An 18,262-nucleotide genomic window follows, 5' to 3' on the forward strand; every position below is an offset into this window, starting at 1 on the left:
TTTCTTCTTTTCTCTCTGCATGACATGTTACACTGAAACAGAAAGAGGTGAAACATTCTGAAAGCAAAACTAGCAGTGTTTTAAAACCTGCCTCTTATCAACCGTTAGCCTATGCCCAAATAAATTCTATTTCTGTTTACTATTGAAAGCTGCCTTGAAGCTTTACATGCTCTTTGCTCACTGTATGACAAGAACTGGTATAAATGCAAGGTATCCTGTTTGTACCTGGATGGCGTAAGTTAATAATGAGAAATATGCTTTCTGGTAACAGTACTTTGATATTGAACTGTATAATTGTTATGTAAAGACATACTTTGAAAATACTTAACTGAAAAGATACACTGCCCCAAAAAGGCACCTTAATGTATCTAGACAACTCAGGGACTGCATTATTTTGACACCTACAGCCTAGTAACGGAAGTTGATCAAGGCTTGTTCCACTAAGTAAACAAATACTTCTACAATTTTTCAGGCTCTTTTTCAAGGACCTGTGTAAAGTTTTAACTTAGACATTGTTCAACCATCAGATTTTTTTTTTAAGCGACTGCTATCCTCAGGAAGAGTATGCCTCCATAGTTATTGGCTCAATAATCTCAGAATTTATAACACTTCTTTTGTACATCTTGAAGTCTAGACTTCAACGTGAGGGACTAGTAAGGATTGTGTCCCCTTTGAGGCGCATTCTCTTCCACCACCCACACCACCCCCATGGATTTTACAACTGGACAGTCCATTGGTGGGTTCCTACCGGCAGAGCTACTGGTTCAGAAGAACCAGTGCGAACCAGTAAAAAACCCCACTGCTAATACCCCTGTGAATTCTTCTCTATCTCCTTTGCATGTTTACATATTTGAAACTAGGAGCAGGACTGGTTCAGTGGTGGGTTTCTGTCAGTCCGCACCGGTTCTCCTGAACCTGTAGTTCTGTCATCAAGCAGAGAGCGAACTGGTTCTCTGTTGCTTTGAAAGTGGGCCTGCCTGCCCCTGGGATACACCTACCTTTATTTCAGCTTCTGAAGCCCAGCTGGTCAGGGGTGGCAGATTGAATTGCTGCTGTTTTCCTTGCTTTCTGAGCAAATTTCTTTCAAGTGCGCACACCAGAGGTGGGTTCCTACCAGTTCGCACCTATTCGGTAGAACCGGTTCGCCAAATCTACTGAACCGGTTAGAAGAGGTTCCACCAGTGGACCCGGAAAGCAGGTCCAGTGGACCTGGAAAGCAGGCCACACCTACAGAAGAGGTTCCAAAAAAATTTGAAATCCACCACTGGTCCTTGGATATGATTATTCTACACTATCATGCTCATATTTATAAAACTCAGTGCCTCTGTGAAAGGTAAGGATGACTACTGCGTTTGTGGTGCAATCAGATCATTGCGTGTGTTGAAGTTGCTTTAACGCAAACCAAAGATGTCTTTTAAAAAACAAGTTTACATCATATTCTTATGCATGCCAGTGCTGTGTGTGAGGTAATTTAAGGTGGTTCTGACAAGTGTCGTCGGCATCTTCATATCTGGTCACATGGGTGGCAAGCCACTCCCATCTGGTCACATGGACGGCAAGCCACTCCCACAAAGGAGGCCACACCCACAGAGTAGGTTCGAACAATTTTTGAAACCTACCACTGGCGCACGCACTCAGCGAACTGGTAGCAACGCCATTAGGAACCCACCGGCGGGTTTTACTGAACAATTTCCCGTCTCTCCTATTCACTGTTTTCAATCCTGCTGATTATACAAGATTATGAGAATTATGTAGCTTTGGGGTTTTTTCTTTTTAATTAGTTAGCAGATTCAAGGTCTTCCACTCTTTCTAGTCTGATCTGTGAAAGCAGGAAAGGACTTGTATAAGCCTCATTCTTTTTCCTGTTCCAAAGACATGGAAAGGAATCGTGTCAAGTAATTATAATCAGTAATCAATTGAAGGGGTTGTTTATTTAATAGCAGGACATCTGGACCCAATCAAAAGTTCAACCAGAGCATCTCTGCCCATCTGAGTCATAATAAAGATTTGAATTGGGACAAATGAATGCCTAATCAATAAAACGTCCAGACATCTTTTGTTTTTTTCCAAGCAGATGTTTTCATGGCAGCCTTGCCTGTTCACCTTTCCAGATGGAGATGCATTTCTGGATTTATCCTCCTATAATGCCCAAATCAACACAGCTTGATAAATAAGTTGCTGAGATGTTTTCTTTTGTTTTGCAAATCGAGGAGGAATTTTATGGTTCTTTGTGGCAGTTTCCTCTGGGGTAAATATTTATCTATAGCAGTATGACTAATTTTACTTAAGTTTCATTATCTTGCAGCTTTAGATGGGGGAGGGGGGAATCCAGAGAAAATTAAGCTGGTTGAATAACAAATTGGTAATTTAAAGCATACAAGATTTATATCAAATAATTACAGTGCACAATTATACTTGATAGCTTAAATAGCATGTTTCATAATTCTTAATTAAAGTAATGGATGCTGTTTTGCAAATCTTTTTCTTCATTTTCAGTTAATATTTAAAAAATAATAATACCTAGTGAGGATAATATACAGTTTCTAATACAGAGGTGATAGTTTTTAGCACATTTGTAAACAGCATCACTGCGTTAATTTATGATACGTTTCTGTGTTTATAAAAGCATCATTTATTTTTTCATTCCTTTTTTAAAATGAACAGAGTTCTCCCAACAGAATGATTAAAGCAAAAGGAAGAAAAAAGCTTGTTAGGCCACAAATCTTTGTGAAGCTAAGTAGACTCACTAGCACTTAGACTTATATACAGCTTCAAAGTGTGTTACAGGCCTCTGTAAGCGATTTACAGAGTCAGCATATTGCCCCCAACAATCTGGGTCATCATTACACCGACCATGGAAAGCTGAATCAATCTTCAGCTGATTAGGATCGAACTACAGGCTGTGGGCAGAGCCAGACTGCAATACTGCATTCTAACCACTACGCCACCACAGCTCATGGTGAAGAGAAAAATAGAACTGAGGTATTTTTTGTAAATCTTACCAAGGAGGAACGGTGTACAGGCAAGAAAAACACTGCCTTCTCCTTTAGGTCTGGCTAGATTCTGCATAATTTTTGTTCTATAACAAGCTTCCTCAAATACAGCTAACTTAAATGTGTATAATGAGGTGAAGTTGGCAGATGCTAAGTTGGCATTCCTTTTGTACTAAAAAAATCTGAGATATTTAAAGATGACATAATATTACATGATCAATTTTGCAGTCTGGGTTCTTTCAGCAGCATCTATCGTCATGGGTTGCACCTGACAATAGACTTCATATAGAAGAGACAATATATTCCAAACAAAATGCATACTTTCTACGTCACAGGATCTAGAATTTATTGCACTCCCGTGGCTTCGATTCTACTGGGAAAGCCAAAATCCCTTTGCCACATAAAAGGACTATTAAAAATAAAAACTGGAGCAGCTATTTTTGCTCATCCATTTCAAAAATAAATAAATAGAATCCCCCAACCAAGCTGGTATTTATTTCCACAGGAACCAAGAGGAGAGATTCAGTAACTTCTCTCCAATGGGAAAACATGCCATCTAGAAGGTCTGCAGAACTTCACCGCTGCCAAAAGGAAAATTGTTTTATGTGTGTCCTTTAATTATACTGTTGAACTAAAAATAAATTGTGAATCCAGAGAAGTCTAGAGCTGCTATGAAATCAGCCAAAAATCTTGATGGCTTATGGCTAAGACAGAAAAAGAGTAAAAATTTCCTATGATCCAGTCAGCCAATAATGATTTTTAAAAGATACAATAAAGATTAGTCTTCCAGCATCTTAAAGACTGATTTCTTTTTTTAAAAAAGTGAATTATAGTCTACAGATAGTCCTCAATATGCAACCAGACATTTAGTGAAGATTTGAAGTTACAACCACATTGAAAAAAGTGACCTGTGACCTTTCCTTGGGATCAGTGCAGCATCCTCATGGTCACATGATCAAATTTTAGATGCTTGGCGACTGACATGTTTTTATGATGGTTGCAGTGTCCTGGAGTCATGTGATCACCTTTCACGATCTGACAAGCAAAGTCAACAGGGAAGGCAGATTCACTTAACAACCATGTTACTAATTGAACAATTGTGGTGATTCACTTAACAAATGTGGCAAGAAAGTCTTATAAATGGAGTAAAACTCACTTGACAATTGTCTTGCTTAACAACAGAAATTTTAGACTGAATTGTGGTTGTAAATTGAGGAGTACTTGTACTTAAATAAATGCATGGAATATAATTCTGAAAAGGATACACACACACACAGGCACACATAAGGCAGCATTGGGAAAGTGGACAGAAAGAAATGGTGAGGGATACTATTGTCCTAATAATATTTAGGGTGTCACAGGCATTCCTGCAGAAAATACTTATTTCACATTAATGTGATGATAAGAATTTGGTCTGTCAAGAGAAGCTAGTTTTGGGGAGGGGGGAGGAATCTGGTGGGAACCTAAATAGAAACTTGTGAAATTTGGAAATTTTTGGAGAAACATATTGCTACGGAAGCTTTCAGTGTTTCTCAACCTTGGCAACTTTAAGATGTCTGGACTTCAGTTCCCAGAATTCCCCAGCCAGCCATGAGAAACACTAATTGATGGTATCACAGTTGCCTCCTGAGAAGCTGATGGTGAGTGTTGAGGCTTTTAGCTGTCTTTTTGCAAATGGAAGTTGGCATTTTCTATGAACTCTGCTGACCTGAGAGCCAGCCTTCTCCAAGGGCAAACATAACGTTAGCATTATTACTACTCTGAGCCTTTTTCCTGCATCCATTATTTCAATTGCTCCGAAGAATCCGAGGCTGAATGGGCATGTAACACTGTCTGCACAAGATTTATGGGACCTGTGTATCTTATGTTAGAAATTACCTCACTTCTCCTGAGAAGCCCTTTCACTCCTCATAAGAGGCGATGTCTGGCAGCTTTTCTGTTTCTGACATAGTTTATTTACCCAGCTAATGAAATATTACAAAGGAAAATAAACCTGATGACATTTTTCCTTCCAGAAATATCTCTGAAAAAAGCTTAGTATATGGACTTCGACTATATATACAGAGAGAGACACAGAATTGTGGTTTGCATTATTTTTTTTCCTTTTCCTGTTCTGGGGTGGGGAAATACTTGATTCTTGCATATTATGTGGATTCAAGAGAATCACTTTGCAGAGCCGTAATGGAACTGTTTTGGAAGGAACAAAACATTGGACGTTATCCCAAGACCTCAAGACCTGACTTCATGCAAGACTGGGAGATTTCAGGTTGCTGGGGACTTTTGCACCTGCTTTTAGCCATATCCGTAGACCTCCTCAAGGCTGCATATTAGGTATTCCTCTGAGGAGCTTCCTAAAAGAACTATGGATGATTTTTTCCCCTTGAATCTTGGCCAAATTTCCATCTTGGTTTATCCCGCTGTATTAGTTGCTCATCTGAAAAAACAGCTGGCTCAGTGTCAGAGCTATGCCTTTAGTAGAAGTCACTCAGATGGTGGGTGACCTTTCCACACTCTGCCTGCGCAGCCTCTCTTAATACTGCATCGATCCAGAGTTGCTGAACTCCGAGGGCAACGAAATACTGGGCCATTTGTGATTCCCAGACAAACACGATAGGCTCAGGTTCTGCTGATGGAGATCATCCATTATTACTTGAGTGAGAATTGGAGTGCGGGGGAGGGGTGGAAGAGCTAGCTTTCTGGGAAGTTAAACACTGTTCTTCGATTGTGCTGCTGTGGCAGGAGGAGACCGGTATGTATCCATGCAGTTTGAGGAGAAGCATGGCATGCTATTCATGGGGGGATAATATCTGGCACCCATTCGATTTGCTGTGCCTCCATTACGTGGCTTGCAAAGAGATTTTTCAGTACAGAGCAGCCTTGCCAAGAAAGATGCAGTGCACAAGATCCCTCCATAGGTAATGCAGCAAGATTGAGATTCTGGGAATGGAGAGAGCAGAGCACGAGTTCTCCTTGTTGATTTTCCAGAGATAATGCCGGGGCTAAAATTAACCCTGCCAAAGTCCAGTAGTCTAGCCAGCCGCTCCCTGTTCTTTGGCTTGCTGTTTCTCTTGAAAAAAAGCAAAAGTCATGGAAGCTGATGCAACACAGCTGGGGTGCCCTACGATTTAGCTTCCCCCCCCCCTCGGTTCTATCTTGCTCACCCGGCTATTTGCTGTCTGCCCTTTGATTGACTGGTGTGCTTACTAGGGTGGGGAAGAAGACGGCCCTCTAAACTCCCTGAACTGAGCTCTGTGTCACTGCGGCCTCTCCGGACATTGCCCTTTGCATCCCGCTCCAGCCACTAGGGATTGTGGCTGAGTTGGTGTGAGAGTAATGGGAGATGGCGACCATGGTGGCAGAGACTGGGCTCCAAAAACATCAGCACTTCCCGCCTCCTCTGCTAAAGTGGCTCAGGCTAGTTTCAAACCTTGGCCCCCTGGATTGGGACACTTATTCACCGTCAAGACCGCCATTTATGAATTGCTGGACTTCCTACTTTTTACATCCTGCCCTGCCTGCATACGGCCGCCTTGTATACTATCCATTTTTGATTGGACGGCCAAGGACGCTTTCCCAGGACATAGGAGGAGAGAGAAACGGAGTATCTCTCCCCCCCCCTTTTTCATATTGTTATACATCTAATTGCGCAATTTTTTAAATAGTATGATGAGTGTATGGGACTGGTTGTGATTGAATGAATGGCCCACTTTTATTATCATATTGCTGTAAATTTTTGTGTTTTTTAACTTCTACGTGGGGACTGGTTGGGGGAGTGCATGGGTATGTATGATTCGGAGGACCTGCCGGGAGACGCGGGGGCCATGGGGATGGTTGAGGGGACCAGAGACACGGGAGAGGGTCGGGGTATTACGGTCGTAACAGGGAGGGGCAGATACGGCGGGGACTTTAGGGCAGACAATTACCGGGGAAGGAGGGTTCGCTACATTACAGAGATCCCTCCTTCCGGCCCTATGAGTCCCACTCCGAGACCAGATGGCGCAAGTGATCAGGACCCTGGACTCAGGCTGCTGTCGCTAAATGCCAGGTCTGTAGTACACAAAGCTCCTCTCGTCCGGGACTTAATTTTAGACGAGAGGGCAGACCTGGCATGTATTACTGAAACCTGGCTGGGCCCAGAGGGAGGAGTCCCCCTTGTAGAGCTGTGCCCAGAAGGATTTCAGGTGCTGCACCAGCCGAGAGCCCAGGGAAGGGGTGGGGGTGTGGCCGTTGTTATCCGGGAGTCGTTAGTTCCTCGTAGGGTCCCTGCTCCGGAGCTTGTCGGGTGTGAGTCTCTGCTGATAAAGTTGGACCTCAAGGGTCAAGTGGGTCTGCTGTTAACGTACCTGCCTCCCAACAGCGTTGCAGCAGCCCTCCCCTCGCTCCTCGAGTCGGTAGCCGAGCTGGCAATTGAGTTCCCTAGGTTGATGGTCCTGGGGGACTTTAATTTGCCGTCGCTCGGTGAAAACTCCGACGGGGCGCAGGAGTTCATGGCTTCCATGACGGCCATGGGCTTGACCCAAGTAATTCGGGGCCCGACCCATTCGGCGGGGCACACGCTCGACCTCGTATTCCTCTCGGAGCAGTGGATTTGTGATCTTGGTCTGAGGGGTAATGACATCATACCCCTGTCGTGGACAGACCACTGCCTACTGAGGCTCGACTTCCGGAGGCCAAACCCCCACTGTAGGGAGGAGGAACCGACCAGGTGGTTCCGCCCCAGGCGACTCATGGAACCATTAAGGTTCCAGACGGAACTTGGGGTCATTCCTGATTCTTTCGCCCACAATCCGGTAGAAACTTTGGCTGCTGCCTGGCATTCGGCAGCATCAGAGGCCCTCGACCGGATTGCGCCACTACGGCCCCTCCGAGGCGGCGGATCCCGGAGACCTCCTTGGTTCACCGAGGAACTCCGGGAGATGAAGCGCCGGAGGAGATGCCTAGAGCACCGATGGAGGTCCAATAAGTCCGAATCGAACCGAGCAATGGTAACCACCTGCACCAAGGAATACACCAGAGCGCTTAGGGCAGCGAAAAGATCCCATATAGCCACCTTGGTTGCGTCCGCTGAGTCCCGCCCAGCCGCCCTGTTTAAGATAACCCGCTCCCTATTAAATAAAAGGGAGGCGGGGGAACCCTTACAGGGCAGAGCTGAGGATTATGCCCAATTCTTAGCGGACAAAATTGCTCGGTTTCGGTCGGACTTGGACTCCACCCCTGCAGTTCCAGCCGAGGCACAAGAGGATCAGATGGAACACCCCTGGGTTGAGTTTCAGGATGTTACCCCCGGGGATGTGGACAAGGCCATGAGGGCTGTGAGTGCCTCCACCTGCGTACTGGACCCGTGTCCCTCATGGCTGGTTACCAGCAGCAGTGAGGTGACACGAGGCTGGATCCAGGCGGTCGTGACCGCCTCTCTTCGGGAGGGGAACTTCCCCGCCGCACTGAAAGCGGCGGTGGTGAGACCCCTCCTAAAGAAGCCATCTTTGGATCCAGCTGTCCTTAATAACTATCGTCCAGTCTCCAACCTTCCCTTTCTTGGGAAGGTTGTTGAGAAGGTGGTGGCCTTTCAGCTCCAGCGGTCCTTGGAGGAAGCAAACTATCTCGACCCCTTCCAGTCAGGCTTCAGACCCGGTTACAGCACTGAAACCGCTTTGGTCGCATTGACTGATGATCTATGGAGAGCCAGAGATGGAGGACATTCCTCCATCCTGGTTCTCCTTGACCTCTCAGCGGCTTTCGATACCATCGACCATGGTATCCTTCTGCGACGACTGCGGGAGGTGGGGGTGGGAGGCACCGTGTTGCGGTGGTTCTCTTCCTACCTCTCGGACAGGTCGCAGTCGGTGTTAGTGGGGGGGCAGAGATCGTCCCCTAGGCCCCTAACATATGGGGTGCCTCAGGGCTCGGTCTTATCCCCCCTACTATTCAACATCTACATGAAACCGCTGGGAGAGATCATCCGCAGGCACGGGATTAGATACCATCAATATGCGGACGATACTCAACTGTATCTGTCCGCCCCGTGCCAACTCAATGAAGCGGCAGACGTGATGAGCCGGGGTCTGGAGGCGGTTATGGACTGGATGAGGGCTAACAAGCTTGTGCTCAACCCAGAAAAGACCGAGTGGCTGTTGTGTTTCCCTCCCAAGGATTCCACCAATATTCCATCTCTCAGGCTGGGGGGTCAAACTTTATACCCCTCAGAGAGGGTCCGCAACTTGGGAGTCCTCCTAGATCCACAGCTATCATTCGACCACCATTTGACGGCTGTGGCTAGGGGGGCATTCGCCCAGGTACGCCTGGTGCGCCAGTTGCGACCCTACCTGAATCGGGAGGCACTCACAACAGTCACTCGGGCCCTCGTGACCTCTAGGCTGGAATACTGCAATGTGCTCTACATGGGGCTGCCCTTGAAGAGCATCCGGCGTCTTCAGCTAGTGCAGAACGCAGCCGCGCGAGCGATAGTGGGTGCACCGCGGTTCACCCACATTACACCTATCCTCCGCGAGCTGCGCTGGCTGCCTGTCGACTTCCGGGTGCGCTTCAAGGTGCTGTTAATCACCCATAAAGCCCTACATGGTAGTGGATCTGGATACTTGAGAGACCGCCTTCTGCCAATTACCTCCCTGCGACCAATAAGATCACACAGATTGGGCCTCCTCCGTATTCCATCGGCCAGCCAGTGTCGGCTGGCAACTACAAGGAGGAGGGCCTTCTCAGTAGTCGCCCCGACCCTTTGGAACGAACTCCCCGTGGAGATTCGTACCCTCACCACCGTCCAGGCCTTCCGCGCAGCCTTGAAGAACTGGCTAGCCCGTCAGGCCTGGGGATGAAGATAGTTGCCCCTCCCGAATGATGAATGCATGTTGGTTACTGTTTTTATTATATGTGTCTTTGTTACTGTCTGTATCTCCCCTTCCCCGATTTTGTGTGAGCCGCCCTGAGTCCCCTCAGGGAAAAGGGCGGCCTACAAATCTCAATAAAATCACTAAAAAAAATCACTAAATCACTAGCTGGCTGGGACATTTTGCTTGGCTTGCCTATCTGCAGGATGCCCTGAGTCAGAGGTGGGTTGCTACCAGTTTGCACCTATTCGGTAGAACCGGTTCGTCAAATCTACCGAACTGGTTAGAAGAGGTTCCACCAGTGGACCTGGAAAGCAGGCCACACCTACAGAAGAGGTTCCAAAAATTTTTGAAACCCACTACTGGTCCTTGGATATGATTATTCTACACTATCATGCTCATATTTATAAAACTCAGTGCCTCTGTGAAAGTAAGGATGACTACTGCGTTTGTGGTGCAATCAGAACATTGCGTGTGTTGAAGTTGTTTTAATGCAAACCAAAGATGCCTTTTAAAAAACAAGTTTACATCATATTCTTATGCATGCCAGTGCTATGTGTGAGGTAATTTAAGGTGGTTCTGACAAGTGTCGTCGGCATCTTCATATCCAGTCACATGGGCGGCAAGCCACTCCCATCCGGTCACATTGTCAAGCCATTCCCACAAAGGAGGCCACACCCACAGAGTAGGTACGAACAATTTTTGAAACCCACCACTGCCCTGAGTCTAGATCGTCACTTCCAACAATTTGGGCCAGGGTGAGTCAAACTTAATGGATTGATTTTTATTTTTTTCTATCCATGGCTAAAAGGCTGCCTGCACATCTCATTTAGGACTTTGCTCCTTTTTCCCCCCCCTGAAGACCCTTTTAGTACTTTGATAGGATTGATAGGCTTGCTAATATTTTTTGCTCAAGAGTCTGAGGGGTGTGTATGTAAAAATCAAGATGGCAGCCATGAATAGGTCATCATAACCTGGCCTTTTTAAAGTATGCCATGATTATGGTGGCCATTTTGAATGTTTTGAAACACATATATGGACATATACCTATACACTCCCATTCTTAGTTCACATTAGGAATTGATTTCTTTACTTAGCAGGAAGAGAGGGATACTTGAGAAATGATCTTCTGTTCCATAAACAAAGCAACTATGGAAACAAGGAACTATTTGAAAGCCTTGACACCTTCAAATTTACTCAGACAAGACGGGACCCACCAAGGCCTTTCAGATGCCATGCCAGTAGCAGCTGTGCAATTGTTTCGCCTGTATTCATGACCCTTCAGTACCTCAAGCACCCACTGCCCCGTTGCCCCAAACGGTTTTGGCTGTGGCTCACCGACAAGGTCAGGTAAGGCCAGATAGATTTCTTGGCACAAAGTTTAAGGGACATTCTGTTGCTTGCTACTACGTGCAGAGACTTTCCATGAATTTCTAGCTACCAAAAACATTCAGAAGTGCCTCATGTTTGCAAATTTTTATCCCGATATTATTATTGTTATATTCAAGGTAGTGAATACATCTAATAGAGTTAGTCCTTGACTTAAGGGCCATAATTAAGCCCAAAATTTAAGTAAGACATTTGTTAAGGGAGTTTTGTCCCACTTTACAACCATTCTTGCCAGAGTTGTTAAGTGAATCATTGCAGTTGATTAGTTAGTAACCTGGTTGTTAAGTGAATCTGGTTTTCCCATTCACTTTCCTTATCAGACGATCACAAATGGTGATCACATGAACCAGGCACACTGCAGCCGTCATAAATCAGTGACTGGCCAAAGTCACCCAGCCGGCTTTCAGTCCTAAGATGGAACTATAACTCAACATTGCCTGGTTTATAAGCCAGCATCTTCACCACTAAACCAAACTGACACTGCCCACTTTTAGGAAGGTAGTTAAGATTTAGCTGTTTCCTGTTTCATTCAGGGTTAACAGAGTTCTCAATTGCACACTGTAGATTTCAATACTGATTGTCATTTTAACGTTAATGGCAGAGGTTGTATTCAGCAGGTTCTGACCAGTTCTGACCAGAACCAGTAGCAGAAATTTTGAGTAGTTTGGAAAACCGGTAAATACCACTTCTGACTGGTCCTGCACCCCTCTATTCTCTGCCTCCCGAATCCCAACTGATCGGGAGGGAATTGAGATTTTTGCAGTATCCTTCCCCTGTCATGCCCACCAAACCATGCCATGCCCACCAAGCCACGTCCACAGAACCGGTAGTAAAAAAAAATTGAATCCCACCACTGGTTAATGGGATATGCTGTATAATGTATAATGCAAGCCTGCTGTATCGGAAATGCATGTGGGTTTTTCAGAAAACATTTGCAAGTTTTTCCCAGCAAGGGCGTGGGAAGACTTGTTTGGACCTTGAAAAAAAAAATTCCCAGTGTGGGCCGTGCAATATTGATTTTAAACCTAACAGCTTTAAGATAGAGACGAAGAGGTGTCTGACTCGCTTGCTGATGTTATGTTATGATTAGAAGGTGCATTATATTTTAATGACTCCAATTAGTGAAATTGGGAAGCTTTAAGCAAGTGTAGCTTATGAAGCTTCTGCTAATTAGACCTTAAATAGACCTTAATATTAACAACAACAAACAAATTCCTGGTTTGTTTTGTTTCGTTGCCTGTTTCAAACTTCGGCTTTTCCTTCTTTTTCCTGGCTAGTGAAGCAAATAGTGAAGAAGGATGACGACCCCCCCCCCAAAAAAAAAGCTGACAAAAAGCTTGTAAGCTAAACCTGCCTTTCTGAAGGCTCCATAAGGCAGGGCCTAGTTACTGCCTATTGCAAATCGTCCCTCAGGTAATGAAGTTTATTCTAGTTTATAACCTCATGGAGAAGAGGCTTGGCAACAACTCGGCTGTAAAACTCACTGACGCACAAGGCTAGTAGCCACGGGCAGACGGACAGGCTCTGCTGTCAGCAAGCTATTTTTCTCTGTTTAGGACAAGGCAACAGGAATGGAGTGTGTTCCAGAATTTAAACTGAGATTAAATTGCTGGTTCTGGGCCTGTTGCTCTTGAAGAAAACCTGCGCAAGCTCTCTATTCCCTAGGCAACTGCTTCTTATAAAATTTAATTTGCCTAAGAGCAAAGTTCAACATAATAAATCCAGGGTGATTTTCTGTTCTTCTCTTTTGCTGATAGGGAAATACTTCTCTCGGATCGGCTTTAGGCTGATTGTCCTTTCCCTGTCAGAAGAGTTGCATTCAAATGCTTTGATTTTGATTTATTGGCAGACCAAACATGTACTTTTCATGTTTTCAGAAGAATTATATAAAACTCTAGTATCTTAATGGTCTATTTCAGGATCGTCTGCAGGGTGTGTATGTTTGTGTATATCTCCAAAGATTGGAGGGTAGCGATGTCGTGATCCAAGCTCTTCCCCTTTTGATGCAAATAACAAGAATTTGATTGTAACACTTTGTCCACCATCCAGCAAATTTTGACACACAATCCCCACATACAATCCTGCTATGTTGTATACATTATTTCTATGTTTTAAAACATGGTAGTCACATTGCCGTTATGTGACGTTTTGTGATTTTTTTACCCTTTGCGGAGCTGCAGTGGGTGTGGCCTGTGCATGACGCATCCCGCCTGCAGGCTGCCAGTTTGACACCCCTGTTTTAAAACATTTGTCTGTTGAATTTCTTTTTTAATTGTCAGTCATCCTTTCCATGTGGTAGGCTTTTCAAATGCCTTGATTTTATTACAGCTGCTGGATCTTATTTCAGCTGCCTAAGCAAGTCATAAACTATTAGCAGGCCAAATTACATATATGTCAGTTACCTATTATGCAACTCAGAAACATCTCGACATAAATTTTTCACCCAAATATACCTCCAGTCCAACATTTGCCCTGCTCTTTTTTGTTCAATTTATTTCATATTGTTATCTTCCAAATCTCTAAACTGAAAGAAATGTCAAACTGACTAATCATTTGAGAAGATGCAAGAAATGGCTAGAATCACCTATTGATGGATTGTGTTGCATGGGGACAGGAAGCTTTCGTGCCTAAATGAGAACTAGAACTCATGGCCTCCTAGTTTCTACTCCAGCACCTTAATCGCTGCACCAAAATGGTCATATGGGTGGCCGTGACCCTGCAAGACATGAGGAAGGGGGATAAGACTTGGCTATTTCCTGCGGCCTTTGGCTTTGGGTGAAGAGAGTCCTCAGTTGATCTTAAGCTGTAGATTTTAGTTCTGATTGCTATTTAAGTGTTAATGGGTTATTTTGTTTTGCACTTCTTGAGTATAGGAGGCTTCTCCCTCCCTCTTCTTTGCTTTTTATATGCTACCCAGAGCCATATAATTTTAGTTGGATGGTTACATGAATGCATAAATAAACAATCAGGCTTTATATGTTCTCCAGAGACAAAGTAACCTGCTTGCCTTCCTTCCCCATGATCTGATTGCCTACTGTATAAACAAACTTAGCTGGTCTCCAAAATCTAAGCAGGATTGGAGCTCCAGGAAACCTGGTAGCTAAGAACCTTGAGTGAGAAGTTGACTTCCAAGTTGCCAAAACCATTACATGGATATGCTTGTGAAATCTCTAGTGGTTTTACTTGAATCAGAAAGTTGAAAGAAAGAAAGAAAGAAAGAAAGAAAGAAAGAAAGAAAGAAAGAAAGAAAGAAAGAAAGAAAGAAATCGGAAGTCCAATAGAAAGCAGTCAGATAACTGAATGAGCTCCAGCTGGTGAGTCAGTCAGTAGAAGAAGAATCTATAGACCAGTGTTTCTCAACCTTGGCAACTTGAAGATGTCCGGACTTCAACTCCCAGAATTCCCCAGCCAGCATTCGCTGGCTGGGGAATTCTGGGAGTTGAAGTCCAGACATCTTCAAGTTGCCAAGGTTGAGAAACACTGCATAGACCATTCATCAGGAAGGGAGAAGCACCTTAAAATTTAATGTCTGGATGCTTGAGTAATGTTGGAAATGGAGTAGAAAAAGCACATTTCCTGTGGAATGTACAAAGATTGGAGAAGATCATACTAAAACGACATTCATGTTGTCTGCTACCACCTTCATTCAGATAAGAGTAAATGTTCTGAAAATGGACTGTTCTGGAGCCAGGAGATCCCATCATCCTGATGCCATGGTGATACTGTCCTCAGGGCCATTCCCATGGTAAAGACAAACCAAATATTTCCTTGGATTTTAAGGAACTGAAATTACTATGCAGTACTGTATACATTTGTTTATAGTGAAACACGCTATTGACTTTTGAGCATCCCCCTGTATTTTCTCAGTTGGTGTGCTTCATTTGCAGTCTTTGAAAGAGCTTTATCTTTCTTGTGATTAAACTGCACTGGTGTTCTGAACCAATTTGCAACCTTCTGGATTCAGTCATTTGAGTTGGAAAAACATTTGGTTTTATATAATTAAACAACAATCCAGTTGGCAATCCCATTTCAATTCAGCATGCACTATACCAGTTGACAATCTGTTGGCAATCCCATTTTGATTCACGATATATTATACCAGGTGACAATACTTACTAGCCATGGTTCAATAAACACAAATATATACTGGAGAACTTTAAAGCTTACATATTGAGTCACTCTAGCTGATTCTGATAAAGAGATTGGCCAATTGTTGTAAGCCGTAGCAAAATGTCTTTTTAAAATGCCTCTTTGAATCTTTGCAAGTTTAACATCACCTTGCATGAATGAACTCTGATTTATCTAGTTTATAGAAAATTTTAATGCAGAATACCTTTCTATTCATCAAATAGTTCTGAATTAAAATGAAGAAAATGCCCTGAACTGATAGAACACAGTAAAATGCCCTGAACTGATAGAACACATGGAGTGTGAGTCAGAAGAAACACAGTAAAATGGAGTGTGAGTCAGAAGAAGGTTTCCATACAGAATCAAGGACATTTTTTTCTCAAAAATACAGGCCTTTCACCAAAGAAATATAAATCTCTCTCTCTCTCTCTCTCTCTCTCTCTCTCTCTCTCTCTCTCTCTCTCTCTCTCTCTCTCTCTCTCTCTCTCTCTCTCTCTCTCTCTCTCTCTCTCCCCCTCCCTCCCTCCCTCCCTCCCTCCCTCTATCCCTCTGCCTCTCTCTCTCTCTCTCTCCAGAGCAATCTAGCACTTTCCACTGTAGGCCCTTTCTACAGGACATTCTCAGAAGATCATGCTGCAGAAGATGTAAAAAGAGTGGTCATTGCAATCTCACAGACTCAAAGACTACAAATGTTCTTCTGTAATAGAAATCCTTGGTAAGGAAAGTGCAGGTGGAACACTGGCAATTGTTTTCAAGCAGAGAGAAGCCACAATTGTTAAATGATCTATTATCCTTACTTCGGTCAGCTGAAGTTACGTAGAGTATAGGAGAAAAAAGGGAGGAAACTGCCAATTAAATGCTTCTAATCCATCATCATCCACCCAGGTTTTTATGCTCACAAGATCTGCCAGAAGCAAGAAGCTCCTTGATCTTTTTTTCCCCTAGTGAGTCCCCTTCAGACAATAGCAATTCTAGGCCTACCATTCCCAGTGGATTTGGGAATCAATTGCCTGGGCTCCAAAGCTCCAAGATCTGACCTTGAGAAATGTGTGTACTGTATGAGGAACAGTAATGGTATCCTCTTTTCTTCACTACTGGTTCAGTAGCGGGAGCGCACTACGTCTGTGCATGCGCATACGCAGAAGGTCTGTGATTACATCTGGGTGGGTGGGCAGATCCTCCACTATGGGTTTGTCTGAACTGGTGCAAACTGGCAGAATACCACCTCTGATAAGGAGTCACCCTAAAGGAACACCAGCAGCTTCTGATCTTTCTCCTGACGAGCTTCAAAGTGTGGATTAGAATAGGACAGGGCTGCTTCACATTATGTGGCTAAACCTATCACCTGCAGCACAATTCCATCCCCCTCCCACACACACACACACCAAACCCCTCATGTTGGGTAACTGTATCTCTATCCCAAAACCTGTTTAAGGTAGGGATATTTGGGGAAATAACCATATAGCTCTTAATCGACTCCTTGGTTCATATTTACCTTCCTTTGCTGTTCACAGGTCAAGCTGGGCTTTCTCCCCCTACTCTTCCTCTCCCCCATTAATCTACCATGTTTCCCGGAAAATAAGACCTTCTCGGATAATAAGGCCAATCGGACTTTTGAACATATGTGCTAAAATAAGCCATCCTTTGAAAATAAGCCCTGCCCCAAAATATTGCAACACAGCAGCAGCCATGAGGTGACCATGCTCACTGCCTCCTGTACCTCAAAAATAATAAGATCTCCCCGAAAATAAGGCCAAGCGCTTATTTTGTGGGTTAAAATAAAATAAGACCCTGTCTTATTTTGGGAGAAACACGGTAATACATTGGTTAGTGAGACTCAATCAGACTCAATAGTTGAATATGTTCAATGTTTCCTGTGAAGTTTCAGGAGAGGCATTTTTTCCTGCTTTTCCATTATCAAAGGCACATTATCCAGGCATTCTCAATGGCCGCTTCCCAGCTAAGGCCCTCCAGCTGACTTGTTCCTTGTTATTCGTCTGTCAGCGGTCCAAGAGAGTCCTATTCAAGTGGGCATTGGCCATTTGGCATTTAAGCTGCTTTATCTGCTGAGCTGCATTTCCGTGGATCGAAGGTGATTTGTTTTTTTGCTTCTTGATGTGTTCTTAATGCCCCCCATTGTTTTAGATTATGTTTTGATCTATGTTTCTTCTGTTTTTATTTTTTATTAACGCTGACCACCTTGTGCCATTTGGGTGGCTCCGGTCTCTAGGTTACACACACAAGAGCCTCACAGTTCTTTGGTACACAATGGATGAGAAAACACTGACTTCTTAGCAGCCTCCTGGCAAACTGCCTCGGTTCGAAATCCTCTGCTGGGAGAGAGGAAGAAAAGGGCCCCGTCAAGAAGGAAAGAGAAATTAAACTTTGCAGCCTCATTTAAAGCTGTGCATAAGTCCATATCAGGCTCCCGGTATGAAGTTCCTTTAATGCTGGTATAATAATGATGAAATCATGTGCATGTATTGTCAGGATAGTTATTTAATATTTAAGCACTTTTTGATTTGAGCGCTTATTCAAGAAAATTCTTTCTCCAGACATTAGGCATATTGATTGCTAGGACTGATGGAAGCCCAACAGGGCAATCTCATGCATCCTGCAGAGATGAATACCAGGATAGTTAAACTACACCCCGGGTGTCAAAAGTAGCACAGCCATCATGACATCTAGCACATCACCAGACCCACCATTAGCAATTCTGGCCTCCCCTCCAGTGGTGGGTTTCAAAAAAGTTTTGAACCTACTCTGTGGGTGTGGCCTCCTTTGTGGGAGTGGCTTGCCGGCCATGTTCTCTCTCTCTCTCTCTCTCCCTCCCCCTCTCTCTCTTTCCTTCCTTTTGTCTCTCTGTCCCTTTTTCCTTTTTTCCTTTCATCTCTCTCTCACTTTTAC

The sequence above is a fragment of the Thamnophis sirtalis genome, unplaced genomic scaffold (genome assembly GCF_051295495.1).
Source record: "Thamnophis sirtalis isolate CommonGarterSnake01/CBP01778 unplaced genomic scaffold, rThaSir2_p1.2 scaffold_3, whole genome shotgun sequence".
Taxonomy (NCBI): Eukaryota; Metazoa; Chordata; class Lepidosauria; order Squamata; family Natricidae; genus Thamnophis; species Thamnophis sirtalis.